The sequence below is a fragment of the Pleurodeles waltl genome, chromosome 12, assembly GCF_031143425.1.
Source record: "Pleurodeles waltl isolate 20211129_DDA chromosome 12, aPleWal1.hap1.20221129, whole genome shotgun sequence".
NCBI lineage: Eukaryota > Metazoa > Chordata > Amphibia > Caudata > Salamandridae > Pleurodeles > Pleurodeles waltl.
In genome coordinates, this window is record NC_090451.1 from 710,329,703 (window position 1) to 710,345,082 (window position 15,380).

Genomic DNA, 15,380 nt, shown 5'->3' on the forward strand with positions numbered 1-15,380 from the left:
ATGGCCACCGATGCCTTCCTTCAGGACTGGTCCCCCCACCGAGCATATGCGTTCCCTCCGTTCAGCATGATTCCTCGGGTTCTTGCCCAGGTGCGTTGGCTGGGAATAGAGATTGTGTTGATCGCTCCTCTTTGGAGGGCTCAGGCATGGTTTCCTTTGGCGCTCGATCTTCTGTGCGATTTCCCTCTCCTAATTCCTCCTCTTCAGGACCTTCTCAGGGACCCTCTGGGGTCTCCGCATCCGTTGATAGCGCAGGGAAAGCTTTGGCTGGTAGCTTGGAAAATCTCAGGTGTCATTGGTTCCTGCCAGGAATTTCAGAACAAGCTGCTAAGTTCATCCTCCAAGCCTGGTCCCCTGGGACCCTCAAGCGATATGCCTCGGCTTGGAAACGATGGAGTCATTGGTGTGCGGAACGGAGTTCCGATCCCTTTAGTGTGGATGTCAGTCTAGTCGTCAATTTCCTGGCTTCTCTGGCGGCTTCAGGCCTGGCTTTCAGATCGATCAATAATTATAGATCTGCCATTTCCGCCGGTCATTCCCCTGTTCAAGGCAAACCGATCGGTGAGCACAATATTGTCTGCAAACTCATGAGGGGCATTCGTCTGTCAAATCCTCCGCGTCCCAAATATACTTCTTTGTGGGACGTCAATGTGGTTCTTACGTTCATTTCCTCTTGGCCAGATAACGAATTTCTTTCTCGTAAGCAACTCTCGGCCAAACTGACCCTCTTGTTATGCCTCATCTCATGCAAGAGAGTTTCGGATGTTCGTTCCCTTGATTTACACGGCAGGATTTTTTCTCCTTCTGGAGTCACTTTTTCTATCTCTAAACGGACAAAGACGGGTACCAGGTCAGCTTCGTATCCGGCTTTCCCGCATAACCCCAAATTGTGCGTGGTGCAATGTTTGAAAGCCTATGAAGCGGCTACAGACAAATTCCGTATAGACCAGGGAGGTCAATTGTTGATTGCTATTCAAAAACCTTTTAAACCAGTGTCGTCCGCTACTCTAGACAGATGGATCAGGTGGCTTCTTTCTGAAGCGGGAGTTGATGTCTCCATGTTCGGAGCTCATTCAGTTCGGGGAGCTATGGCTTCAAAATCCTTTAGCTTGGGCATGAGGTTGGAGGATATTATGAGGGCGGCAGACTGGTCGTCTGAATCCACGTTTAAGACCTTCTATCATAAACCCATTTTGGACATTGCGTCGATTGTGGTGGATCAGCTTTGAACGAGCATAATCTGAGCCTCCGGTCCTGACATAGAATAAAACATTTTCAAGCTTACGCGTTAAGAATTTTCAATTCTATTAAGGACACGGAGGCGAGGATTATCCCTCCCAGGACAATAAGACTTCTGCTTACGAGTTAAGTACTCTTTTTTTCATTTGATGTCTCATTGTTGCCCACCCTGTAATTTTATGAATGCTGGTAATAGTGTATACAATGTTGCTATAACACATACTATTATTAGTTTTATTTGTTCTTCTTTTAGGAGGGGATCAGAGTTGAAATTCTTCGCTCTAAGGAGGTTCAGAGCAAGATGGTTACATCTACCCAGTTCCGGGGATCCTACGTTGGATTTGGATTGTGTTTTTCTATTGGATCAAGTTGTATTTAGTGACTTTTACTGACTGTATTCTCGCAAAGAAAGAGGAAGTGTTATGGCCTCTTGATGTTTTTATAGTATGTTCTCTATGGTCATTTTGTATACTTTGATTTATGGGATATGTAGTTTTGATATTGTCTTCTCTCATTGGCTGCTGTGGAAAATAAAGCATAGAAAGAGAAGCATAATCCTCGCCTCCGTGTCCTTAATAGAATTGAAAATTCTTAACGCGTAAGCTTTAATTTTTTTTATTCTATATCAGGACCAGAGGCGAGGATTATGCAGTCCTTTCTCCACTTTATTACAAACAGCAAGTTCAAAGTTCAAACATGATGGAGAACACAATAAAACTTCAAAGCCCATGATGCCCATAAGTAACCATGGCAACCCATGACCAATCCAGTGTCCATAACAAGGAGTATATAAGTAGCTGACAGGCACAGTCCCTCCTCTTTCTTCACTGCTGCCTGTCAGTTAAGTCCTCGCTCCTTCTCGTTTGTTTCACGAAGGTTCGGGGATTAACTGTATTGCGAGCGTTTGCCTTGTTGCCTTTGTGGTTTTTTTGCGGATTGTGTTTACTACTGTCGGTATGCAAGTGACATTCTTTGCATACCAGACATTCTTGAGTTGTGCGGTAGGCTTCAGCCCGAGCGCGTGGTGCAGTGACACCTTATCACCGCTAGGGATGCGCGTATGCGTCCCTCTGCGATCGTTTGATTCAGCGCTTCGCGCGCTGTGTTTCTCGATCTCGTCAGGGCCTTTCAGGATCCCACACTCGGGGATGCCTTATTTCTGTGGTCCCCAACTCTCGCCAATACCGCGCTAGGGTACGGGCAGGCACTACCTGCTTCCTATTCTCGCTAAGGGGAACCTTTACGGTTTGGTTTCTATCTGCATATTTTTCTACATTTCACAGCACGGCGAGGGGGCTGCCCTGTTTATTTTAGGTTGGGCATTTTTTCTGTGCTCTCACCCCTTCTATTGACACCCCTCCAGGGGGTAGGTGGCATATTTAACTGGTCTGGCCCTGGGTCCTACTCCACCTTAATTGGTTTCTGTGGGATATTTTCCAGGTGTTATTATATATACATTCCCTAGCCTCTGGATGTCCTCATCCACTCCTTCCATGGACTCTTTTGTGGACCACGCCTACGCTCCCTCTTTGGGGACAGAGGAAGTCTGGCCTCCTCAACACCACCTTCCTGAAGGCATGGACAGATTACTTTCGCAGGCGGTGGTGAAAGCCTTAGCACCCCTGCAGGATAGGGTGGATAGGCTGATGGACAAGGTGTCCAATGCGTCTGGTGTATTGGGATATCTAGACCCACCGGCTGGTACCTCGAAGACATCTTCTTCTCTGAAGCGTGACGCGGGGCACCTGGAAGTTTTCGCCAGATTGAGGGAAGCCTTTTCCAAGAGTGCGCGGACACTTGATCCTGTTCCCTGCCGGAAAGATGTTATACCCGGCGAGCATGGCAGCTCAGCTGCCCTTGCGCTGGATCCCTTAGTGGGATTGCCTTGTTCGGGGGGGGGGGGGGGTGTGACTCCGATGAGGAGGGCTCAACGGACGAGGGTCACGTTATGAATAGACCTTGGCGCCCATCCACGAATACCTCCAGTGTAGAGGAAGAAGGTTGGTACTCTGATATGTTTGATCCGGAGGACATATATCTGTCGCGACTTACGCGCTGTTTTAACTTGGGATCCGCTGAATGAGTGGCGAGGTACTTGTTCCTGAATGTTCGGCCTTGGCCCAGGTAGGAGCGACTCCTTCTGTTAGCCACGGTGCTGCAGGCGATAGGAACACCAAGGACAGGCGGTGTCCTACAGAATTAGTGCCAGAGGGAAAAACCCCTAAAAAGGGGAAAAACCTCCAAAAAGGAAAATTTCCTGGAACAGGAGCAAAAGTCAAAAGTAAATACAAGCTCCAAAAAGAACAGGAAAAAAGCACTGGAACTGACGTAAACCAATGGCAGACACAAGGAAGAAGGAGTGAAGACACCATCCAAACAGAAAGTGTTGCAGCGCAAGGAGAGACAGAATCACAACCCTTAAATACCCAAACAGGAAGTGCAAGGACACCATATTAGATAGGGAAAAACCACATAGAAAGTAATGGACAAGTAGCTATAGAAAGTAGGGACCAAGGCATGCTGGGAAGTGAATAATAGGAAAGAAGAAAAAACATAAAGGGAGGCACAATAAGGGCGACAGAAAAAAAAGGACATAATAGCAGGTGAGTGGGGAAAGGGTTAAACATGCCCGAATGTGTGCCGCGCGGTAGAGAAACGAAGCGCCATGCCCAATTTGGGGCCTCGTAAGCAGCAAGAGAGGCTGGGGGCGCGGCAATACCATCCTCGGTCCTCCAAATGGGGCCCCACTCCCAAAGTGGCGGCTTATGTCGCTAAGGCCATCAGCCATCCTTTGGAAAAGAAAGTTCGGGCCTGCCTTCGGGCGGAATGTCCCAGGCCTGCGCTTGGTGAGGGTGATGATGAGCTGGGTGTCGCCTGCGTACGAGATGATGGTGATTCCGTGGGAGTGGAGGATGTTGGCGAGCGGGGCCATGTAAATGTTGAAGAGAGTAGGGTTGAGGGAGGATCCTTGGGGGACCCCGCAGATGATCTTGGTTGCTGAGGACTGGAAGGGAGGGAGGCGGACTCTCTGGGTTCTTTCGGCGAGGAAGGAGGTGAGCCATCCTAGGGCCTTGTGTCGGATTCCTGCGTCAAAAAGGCGTGCGCAGAGGATTTGGTGGCATACAGTGTCGAAAGCTGCGGAGAGGTCCAGGAGGATGAGGGCAACGGTCTCGCCCTTAGCCACTCTGGTTCTGATGTCGTCTGTGCAGGCGATGATGGCGGTCTCAGTGCTGTGGTTCTTGCGGAATCCAGACTGGGAGGTGTCGAGTGAGTTGTTTTCCTCTAGGAAGTGAGACAGTCGGGCGTTCACTATCTAAGAATACACGGGCCATAAGACAGCGTTATCACGCGCTGCCCGTACTGTGGTTCTAAAAATTCTGGACCCATGTAATTTACTTTGCCACAGCAGTACGATTTTAGTATCAAAAGACCGATAATGACTAGTACACTAAGCATGAGCATTTTCGCTCAATTCCAGCAGCGTTTTCACCTCGAAATCGCCATTTTCGTCCTGCACTCGTGGCTCCCATTTTATACACGGCAGCCATTTTTAAAAGTTGCCCTCACATAGGCTTATAATACAGTCAGATTTGATTCCAAGGACACGTACACCTTGATTGACTTTTCTCTGACCTGGGCAAGCTGGATCCATTGCCTCAGGCCAAACCTGTTTGGTCAGTCCCTCTCCCAGTGGCCGAGTCAGATAGCATCAAGGCACACCAGGCCATAAAACCCTTATTATCGCTCACACACCCTGCCTAACTTGCTCACACCTGCACCTGCTCTTTTCTTCTTCTTACTTTACGAGGGGGAGGTGCCCGTTTTTATTGGGGGTCCACACTTATCTGATGTGAAATTCTAGGCCTTGCCGGGTAATTTATTATGGGCTGGATGACATGAAATATGAGGTTTCATCATGACACTGGTTTTTCCTTTGTAGTGAAAACATGTGAATGACCAACCAAAATGTCAAGAATGTTTGCCTGAAGCTTAAAAAACTGTATATAAGGAAACCTGATTTTGCATTGACACACAGTCTCCTGAGAACATACAAATCGTGCTGTTGTACTTCTAGGACACTTGTCAATTGGTTGCAGCCAATAAATTCGATCTTTGACTTCACCTAGAAGACTCTGAGTTTCTGTAGTCTGAATCAGGAAAGTACCCGAGGTCTTTGGGTGTACCCTGGCACCGCTGGGTTACCGGATCAGTACCGGTTCTGAAAAACCCAGTACCTCAGTACACTCCATGCATCGGTGTACACTTCACTAATCGTACAGTGACTCTTAGAAGCAAGTTTGGGCCTATCGGGACCCCATTTTTACATGAAACTACGGATACACCACATGAATCATATCCACGAACACGGCAAGCCGCATTGTGTTAAAGACAGGAATACTTGCCAGAATTCATGGCAAGACCGTTCTTAAATAGTGGAGCCAATGCTATACTCTAGGGGCTACAACAGCCCTAGTGGGACTAGTCTTCATCCAAGCTTAAATTTATGAGCCTTGAAAAAGTCCGCTAGGACGAAACACGTGTTGGCTGTTTTCTGATCTTGGATTAAACACCTTTTGCAACTCTACTTATTTTGGACAGTATACTTATTACAGAGACTTTTGAGTGCCCTGGTCCCTGTTTCTTTTTCAATTTGTATTTCACAGCACAGTACATAGGTGGTCCTTTTCGGGGTTCCATTTGTGAAATTTGTGCATCTTCGAAACCCTTGGTGGTTGGGTTTCTCCGACCAGGCTGGCACCGTGCATAAATACATGCTACGCGACTTTGAATTTGATTGGCTGCAGATGTGCGACAATAGCATTAACCACTTCCTCTATATGAAGGCGTTCACTATCTTATCACCTACCCTTGGTGGGGAAGGGGAGAAGAGGGATGGGTCGGTAGTTTGTGAGGTCTTTGGACCCTAAATTATGTACTTTCTTCTCCAAGTACATGAGTGACACCAAGAAGGGATCGATCATTCCTGGCGAGCCTGTCAGGATAAACTCTTAGATGTCCTGGGGCCCTGACCAAGATTATTGAGTTGGCTGATTCGGCCAAGGTCCCAGGAGAACCGATGCAGACGGATCTGGTCGCTAGATGGGCACAAAGGGCGGTTTGTCTGTTGGGCAACGCCAATTGTGCTATATCTACGGAGAGGCGTTGCTCTCTCCTGATCAAGATTGACCCCAAATTAGGGGAATTGGTGATGTCTGAGGCAGGCGCGGTAGCCCAGGGCAACCTCTCTGTGAAGGAGCTAGGGAGATTTGTTTTCACCTTCTCTGCTTTGGACAAGGCGAGGTCCTCGATGCGCAAGATTTTTCCAGGGAAGGTTTTCTCTGAGGCCGGACGAGGAAGGGGTCGCTCCTCCGGACGTTCCCTGAAGGCAGGCCCCTTCAGAGCTCAAGGACGACGCAACAACGGCTGGAGTGACGGTCGACAAGGGGTTCTGGTAGAGGACGTTCCTCACGTTTCAACAGAGGACGTTCCAATACTCAGGGAGGAAGCACTGGTGAGCATTCCCCTTTTTTCCCCTTAAGAGCTAGGAGGCAGAATTGCTCTCTTCTTAGAGAATTGGGCACGGCTCACTTCCGACCCTTGGGTCTTGGAGACCGTGTCGGGTTTTCACATAGAGTTCTATGGGACCCCAGTTCAACCGGTTTGACCCCCTCCCATTTGGTTCAATGTTCAAGATTCGCAATTAATGGACGCAGAGGTTCAGCTTCTTCTTGGCAAAGGGGCTGTTGTTCCAGCACCTCTTCATCCGAGGGGGTGCTTGAGCAACATTTTCTTGGTCGAAAAGAAGGACAAGGGTTTCCGTCCAGTGATAAACCTCAAGGCATTTAACGAATTGGTAGTTTATCACCATTTCAAGATGGAGGGTATCCATCTTCTCAGGGATCTTCTGTGTCAAGGGGACTGGATGGTCACCTTGGACCTCAAGGACGCTTACCTTACGGTCCCGATTTATTCTCCTCACCGGCGTTTTCTGCAGTTTCAGTGGCAGAACCACATTTACGGGTTCAGGTGTCTTCACTCCCGCCTTTCTTCAGCACCTTAGTGTTCCACAAAGTTGCTGAAGCCGGTGGTCGAGTTTCTGAGAACTCAGGGTGTCAGACTGGTTATTTATCTGGACGACATGCTTTTGATGGATCAGTCCCGGTCGCAACTGTTGTGTTACGCGAACATGACTATTGACCTGTTGTGTAGGATCTGGGTTTCGTGATCAACGCTGAGAAGTCCTCTCTTCACCCGTCGCAGTCCACGACTTTCCTGGGGTTCGTAGTGGACACTACGTCAGCGACTTTGAAGCCTCCTGAGCACAAGGTCTCCTAGATCAAGAAGGAGATTTCCAAGGTGCTCCGCAGGGACAGGACCTCCCACTGGCAGATTGCCAGGATGATGGGTCTTCTGTCTTCCTCTATCCATGCAATCTTTCTGGGTCCCTTGCATTACAGCGCCCTGCAACATTTGAAGGCGTCACATCTCCGGAAGGGACATACGTATTCAGCACTGGTGAAGCTCTCTGCGGAAGCTCGTTCGGAGATGCAGTGGCGGTTTAGCCATATGGATGCATGGAATCGGAAGGCCATCTTTGGCTCTCTCCCCGACCTAGTGATAGAGTCGGATGCCAGCAGACTGGGTTGAGGGGCCAGGTGTGGTCAGATTTCTATGGGGGGGGGGGGGTCAGTGGACTTCGGAGGAGTTAAACCTTCATATCAATTGCCTCGAGCTCCTAGCGGGCTCTTTCCCGATTCGGTCCCTGACTCACAACAAAGTACATGGACAACATTTCGGCCGTCCAGTACATCAACAGACTGGGGGGGCACTGGGTCCAGGGTCCTGGCGGACCTGGCGACGGTTTTACGCCATTATTGCCTCCAGAGACAGATTTCTGTAACAGCGGAATATCTTCCGGGAGTTCAGAACCAAGTGGCAGACTGGAATTCCCTCTATCTCAGGGATACCAGCGACTGGCGACTGGATCCGGAGATCTTTTGGTCCCTGATGGATCATTGGGGTCCATGTTCTGTGGACCTGTTTGCCTCCCGATGGAATGCTCAACTCCCAACTTACTTCAGTTGGAGGCCCGATCCGGGAGTGATCGCGGTGGATGCGTTCTTGCAGGATTGGTCGAACAACCAAAGTTAAGCTTTACCTCCGTTTCTACTGATTCCCAGAGTGGTGGCGCAGGTCCAACATCAATGGGCGTCCTTGATTCTATCTCCGATATGGAGGACACAAGCGTAGTTCCCCACTCTTCTGGAATTGTCGAAGATGGCTCCTCTCCGTCTACCGTGTTCCTCGGGAATCCTTCGGGATCCGTTGGGTCGCCCCCATCCATTGGTGCTCCAGGGACACCTCAGACTCATGGCTTGGAGGATTTCAGGGGACGTTGGGAGAACGTCTGCCTTTCACGGGACGCTAAGGCCCTTATCAGACAGTCGTGGGCTCCAGGTACCATCAAACGATATAGATCGGCCTGGAACAGATGGGCTCGTTGGTGTCTGGAGAGGGAAGTGGGTCCCGTGGGGGCGCCAGTTGAGTTTGTAGTCAATTTTCTGGCTGAGCTTTTTACCTCGGGTTAGGTGTATTGTACCATCAACTCTTTTCGTTCTGCTATTTTGGCAGGACACAATACGATCCATAATCTACCGGTTGGGAAACACCTCTGGGTAAGTAAACTGTTAAAAGGAGTACGTTTATCTTGTCCTCCTAAACCTAGATATTCTGGTTTATGGGATGTCAATAAGGTTCTTAACTTTCTTTTTTCCTGGTCGGAGAATCAGTTTTTGTCCGGGAAACAGTTTTCCGCTAAGTTGGCGATGCTCCTGTGTCTCATTTCTTGTAAACGAATTTCAGATGTTTCAGATGTTTAGCAGCACTTCAAGATGGAAGGCCTTCATCTTCTTCCCGATTTACTCCAGACGGGAGACTGGATGATGCGTCTGGACCTGAAGGACGCCTATCTAACGATTCCCATTTGGCATCCTCACCGATGGTTCCTCCCATTCAGAAGGAAGGACAAATGGCTGGCATATTTGGTCCTGCCTTTTGGGCTTTCTTCAGCACCCTGATGCTTCACCAAACTACTCAGACCAGTGGTAGCTCACTTGCGGGAGAAAGTGATTCGGCTGATAATATACCTAGATGACATATTGATCATGGCTCAGTCCCTAGAGTTGATGAAACAACACAGTGTCATGACACTTTCTCTTTTACAAGATCTCGGGTTTGTTATAAACAAAACCAAGTCGATTTTGGTGCCCACCAGATCAGTGGAGTTCCTGGGTTTTGTGATCAACTCAGAGACTTCTCAATTGACCCTTCTCCGAGCCAAACTTGGGGACATCAAGAAGGAGTTGAGGGTGGCCCTGACACAAACGTTTCTGTCCTTGAGAAAGATAGCTTGCATGGTGGGCCTTTTGGCTTCCTCGATTCAAGCGATATTCCCGGGACCCTTACATTATCGAGACTTACAGAGGCTCAAGATTCAACACTTGCAAAAGGGTTTGGCGTACTCAAAGCGAGTTCCTCTGACAGAGAAGGTCAAGACAGAATTCAGGTGGTGGCTGACGCAAGTGGACGCTTGGAATGGCAGAGACATTTTCAGTTCTCGTCCGGAGGCTATCATAGAATCAGATGCCAGTCGTTGGGGATGGGGAGTCAGATGCAGGATATCACCACAGGAGGCCGTTGGTCCCAACAAGAACTCCAGCTGCACATCAATTGTTTGGAGCTACTAGCAGGATCCTTTGCGATCAAGACTTTGTCCCCAAAGAAAGTCTCATGCACCATCTTCTTGCGGATGGACAGCAGTCCGTTATATCAACAAGTTGGGAGGTACGAGATCCCCTCTGTTAGCGGAGATAGCCAAAGACTTCTGACATTATTGCCTGTCTCACAGACTGATTGTGGTGGCAGAGTATATTCCGGAGCAATCCAATGTGAATGCCGATTGGAACTGCAGGTGCCTCAAAGATAACAGTGACTGGAAGCTGCTTCCCCAACTATTCCACCTGACTCAGGACATATGGGGTCATTGCAAGATAGATCTCTTTGCCTCCCGTCTGAATTGGCAGCTGAAGGATTTCTTCAGTTGGAGGCAGGATACTCTCGCAAGGGCTACAGATGCTTTCTCCCAAGACTGGTCGGGGGCCTCACTAATGCTTTTCCTCCCTTCGCGATGATTCCGAGGATGACAACTCACATCAAGAAGTAGGTGCCGGGGGTGGTTCTGATCACTCCGGCCTGGGAAACACAACCGTGGTTTCCACTTCTGCTGGAGTTAGCCTGCGATTCTCCCCTTCTCTTTCTTTGGTCTCAGGACATGCTGCTGGGCCCCCAAGGGGAGTTGCATCCTCTTGTGATCGAGAGGCAGTTGCGTCTCATGGCATGGAGGCTTTCAGGCAACAATGGTGCTTGCCAGGTTTTTCGGACACAGCTACAAGTTTTATCAGTAGAGCGTGGGCACCATCTACCTGGAAATTATATTCCTCAGCATGGAGAGCTTGGTAGAGTTGGTGCATGGGAAGGCATGTGGATCCCATGGAAGCGGGAATAGTGGAAATAGTAAATTTCTTGTGGCAGAAAGCGATGGAAGGCATGTCCTATAGAACAATCAACAATTTTGGCTCTGCCATTTCAGCGGGTCATGTCAAAGTCCACAATAATCCGGTGGCTATGCATCTGATTATTTCTATGCTTCTTAAGGGTATTAGAGTTTCTAATCCTCCGGAGCCTAAACATACATTTCGGTGGGACGTTAACCTCGTGCTTAGGTTGTTTGAAAGATGGCCTGATAATGAGTTTTTATCTAGGAAACAATTACCGGTGAAACTGGCCATGTTGTTGTGCCTTGCAGCATGTCGTCGATCATCAAATGTGAAAGCTCTGGACCTTGCAGGTAGAGTGTTTACACCAGGTGTTTCTTTTTCTATTACTAGAAGGACAAAAACGATGTCAGCAAGTATTGAGTTAGTTGCGTTTCCTTTCAATCCAAAACTGAGTGTTGTTAGTTGTTTGAAACAGTATGAAGAATGTACAAGAGTTTTTACATCAGATGGCGAGGGTCAATTACTGATTTCATTGAGAAAACCTTTCAAACTGGTTTCTGCTGTGACCATTGCCAGATGGTTAAGAGAAGTGTTTGTCGAGGCAGGGATTTACGTTACTCAGTTTGGTGCTCATTCAGTTAGAGGAGCTATAGCCTTCAGATCTCTCGAATTGGGAATAACTATTCAGGATATTATGAAATCAGCTGATTGGTCCTCCGTTTCTACTTTCAAACAGTTTTATTATAAACCGGTGGGTGATATTGCGACAAGAGGTTTTCTATGAGCTTTGAACTAGCATAACTCATTCTCTAATCCTCTTTATCACCGGCCGGCTGCCTCCTCAGCTGGGGAAAAGAGGCGGAGTCAGCCACAGTCAGTGCCGTTCTGCCATTGCGCGCTCCGCGCGGAAATCTGTTGTTGTTGCTTTCTTTCTTTAGGTTTTGCCTTACCCTGGAGGTGTCATTTCCCTCACGGCATGGATGCCCGGTGCCTCCCCTAGTTGGCCCGAGGACGAGCCTTCGGCAGTTCCGTGTAGCTCGTTGGGCTACTTCTAGCAGATTGGGCTCTACTGAGCCTGATTTCAGTTTGACGGGTCTGGTTGTTTGGCAACACGCGCGCTTCAACTGCCAAAGTGCAAGGGAGACGCAGAGGCTACGGCTGAAGGAATTTAGTCAGTTTCCTGTGGCATTTATTTATTTTTTGAGCGGAGTGCATGCTCGGCTAAACTTTTGGCTCAATATTGATGCCACATACTCAGAGTAGGTGTGGGCTGTAATAACCCGGTTCACAGGCTTGCCTGAGGAGCACAGTGAGTCTTGCTGTGGCAAATTCTTGGTTTATTTGAATTACTGCACTTTGGGGAGCTCCCCCCCGGACGCCAAGTGTTTCTTGGACTGTGAATTCTGGCCAGATTATGGCAGACAAGCGTTTATCTGATATATTTTGAGGAGGATTACAAGAAGGCTGGATAATTTAATGATGAGGTGGACTGTAAGGAAATGCCTTCTTGGCATGGTTACCCACTGACATTTTGCCTTTGCTGATGCTAAGTTATGATTTGAAAGTGTGCTGGGATCCTGCTAACCAGGATTCAGCACCAGTGTTCTTTCCCTAAACTGTACTTTTGTCTCCACAATTGGCACAACCCTGGAACTCAGGTAAGTCCCTTGTAACTGGTACCCCTGGTACAAAGGGCCGTGATGCCAGGGAAGGTCTCTAAGGGCTGCAGCATGTCTTATGCCACACTAGGGACCCCTCACTCAGCACATACACACTGCTTCACAGCTTGTGTGTGCTGGTGGGGAGAAAATTACTAAGTCGACATGTCACTCCCCTCAGAGTGCCATGCCAACCTCACACTGCCTGTGGCATAGGTAAGTCACCCCTCTAGCAGGCCTTACAGCCCTAAGGCAGGGTGCACTATACCACAGGTGAGGGCATGTGCGCATTAGCACTATACCCCTACAGTGTCTAAGGAAAACCTTAGACATTGTAAGTGCAGGGTAGCCATAAGAGTATATGGTCTGGGAGTCTGTCAAACTCGAACTCCACAGCACCGTAATGGCTACACTGAAAACTGGGAAGTTTGGTATCAAACTTCTAAGCTCAATAAATGCACACTGATGCCAGTGTGCACTTTATTGTAAAATACACCCAGGAGGGCATCTTAGAGATGCCCCTTGAAAACATACTGACTTACAGTGTGGGCTGACTATTTTCTGCCAGCCTGCCACACACCAGACTTGTTGCTGGCCACATGGGAAGAGTGCCTTTGTCACTCTGTGGCCAGGAACAAAGCCTGTACTGGGTGGAGGTGCTTCTCACCTCCCCCTGCAGGAACTGTAACACCTGGCGGTGAGCCTCAAAGGCTCACCCCTTTTGTTACAGCGCCACAGGGCATCCCAGCCAGTGGAGATGCCCGCCCCTCCGGCCACTGCCCCCACTCAAGGCTGGAGGAGATAATGAGAAAAACAAGGAGGAGTCACCCCCCAGTCAGGACAGCCCCTAAGGTGTCCTGAGCTGAGGTGACGCTTACTTTTAGAAATCCTCCATCTTGTAGAAGGAGGATTCCCCCAATAGGATAAGGGATGTGCCCCCCTCCCCACAGGAAGGAGGCACAAAGAGGGTGTAGCCACCCTCAAGGACAGTAGCCATTGGCTAATGCCCTCCCAGACCTAAACACACCCCTAAATTCAGTATTTAGGGGCTCCCAGAACTGAGGAAGAGAGATTCCTGCACCCTAAAGAAGAAGAAGGACTGCTGACCTGCAGCCCTGCAGTGAAGACGGAGACAACAACTGATTTGGCCCCACCGGCCTGTCTCCCTACTTCAAAGAAAACTGCAACGGCGACGCATCCAACAGGGTCCAGCGACCTCTGAAGCCTCAGAGGACTACCCTGCATCTAAAGGACCAAGAAGCTTCTGAGAACAGCGGCTCTGTTCAAGAAACTGCAACTTTCTGCAACAAAGAAACAACTTAAAGACCTCACGTTTCCCGCCCGAAGCGTGAGACTTTCCACTCTGCACCCCACGCCCCCGGCTCGACCTGCAGAAAACTAACACTACAGGGAGGGCTCCCCGGCGACTGCGAGCCCGTGAGTAGCCAGAGTTGACCCCCCTGAGCCCCCACTGCGACGCCTGCAGAGGAAATCCAGAGGCTCCCCCTGACCGCGACATCCTGTAACAAGGAACCCGGCGCCTGGAACCAGTACTGCACCCGCAGCCCCCAGGACCTGAAGGAACCGAACTCCAGTGCAGGAGCGACCCCCAGGTGACCCTCTGCCTAGCCCAGGTGGTGGCTACCCCGAGGAGCCCCCTCTGTGCCTGCCTGCATTGTTGAAGAGACCCCTGGGTCTCCCCATTGATTCCTATCTGAAACCCGACGCCTGTTTGCACTCTGCACCCGGCCGCCCCTATGCCGCTGAGGGTGTACTTTCTGTGCCTGCTTATATCCCCCCCGGTGCCCTACAAAACCCCCCTGGTCTGCCCTCCGAGGATGCGGGTACTTACCTGCTGGCAGACTGGATCCGGGGCACCCCTATTTCCATTGAAGCCTATGTGTTTTGGGCACCACTTTGACCTCTGCACCTGAACGGCCCTGAGCTGCTGGTGTGGTAACTTTGGGGTTGCCTTGAACCCCCAATGGTGGGCTACCTTGGACCCAACTTTGAACCCTGTAAGTGTTTTATTTACCTGTGAACTTAACAAATACTTACCTCCCCAGGAACTGTTGATTTTTGCAGTGTCCACTTTTAAAATAGCTTATTGCCATTTTTTCAAAACTGTACCTGCTATTGTGATTATTCAAAGTTCCTAGAATACCTGAGTGAAATACCTGTCATTTGAAGTATTACTTGTAAATCTTGAACCTGTGGTTCTTAAAATAAACTAACATCATATATTTTTCTATATAAAAACCTATTGGCCTGGAGTAAGTCTTTGAGTGTGTGTTCCTCATTTATTGCCTGTGTGTGTACAACAAATGCTTAACCCTACCCTCTGATAAGCCTACTGCTCAACCACACTACCACAAAATAGAGCATTATAATTATCTCTTTTTGCCACTATCCTACCTCTAAGGGAAACCCTTGGACTCTGTGCACACTATTTCTTACTTTGAAATAGTATATACAGAGCCAACTTCCTACATAGATTTCTTCTTTGGACCACATACCGGCGCAGGATCATGGTTATTGTGCTTCTGATTCAAAGCGGGCTCATTCGCCTTCCAGTTCTGATCCTGAGTCTTGCTCTGGTGAATCAAGCAGTTCGGCCGGGTGAGGCCGAGGCCGCTCGTCTAGCCGTCAGTCTTTGCAAGGCCTCCAACGGGGACAGTATGGCCGTCAGCGAGGAGGATATCAGGACTCCACCAGAGGGGGAACTTTCTTCCCCTCCAGAGCCCATTATCACAAGTCAAGAGCAGGCAGAGGTTCGAGAGGACTCTATACCTCTGGTAACTCAGGTAAGAGTGCTAGATTTGTCAAAGGTTCCTTTTGGGGGGCAGGGGCAGATTGTTTATTCACAACTGCCAGGTTCTTACCAGCGATTCGTGGGTTCTTCAGACAGTTTAGGGTTTTCACATCG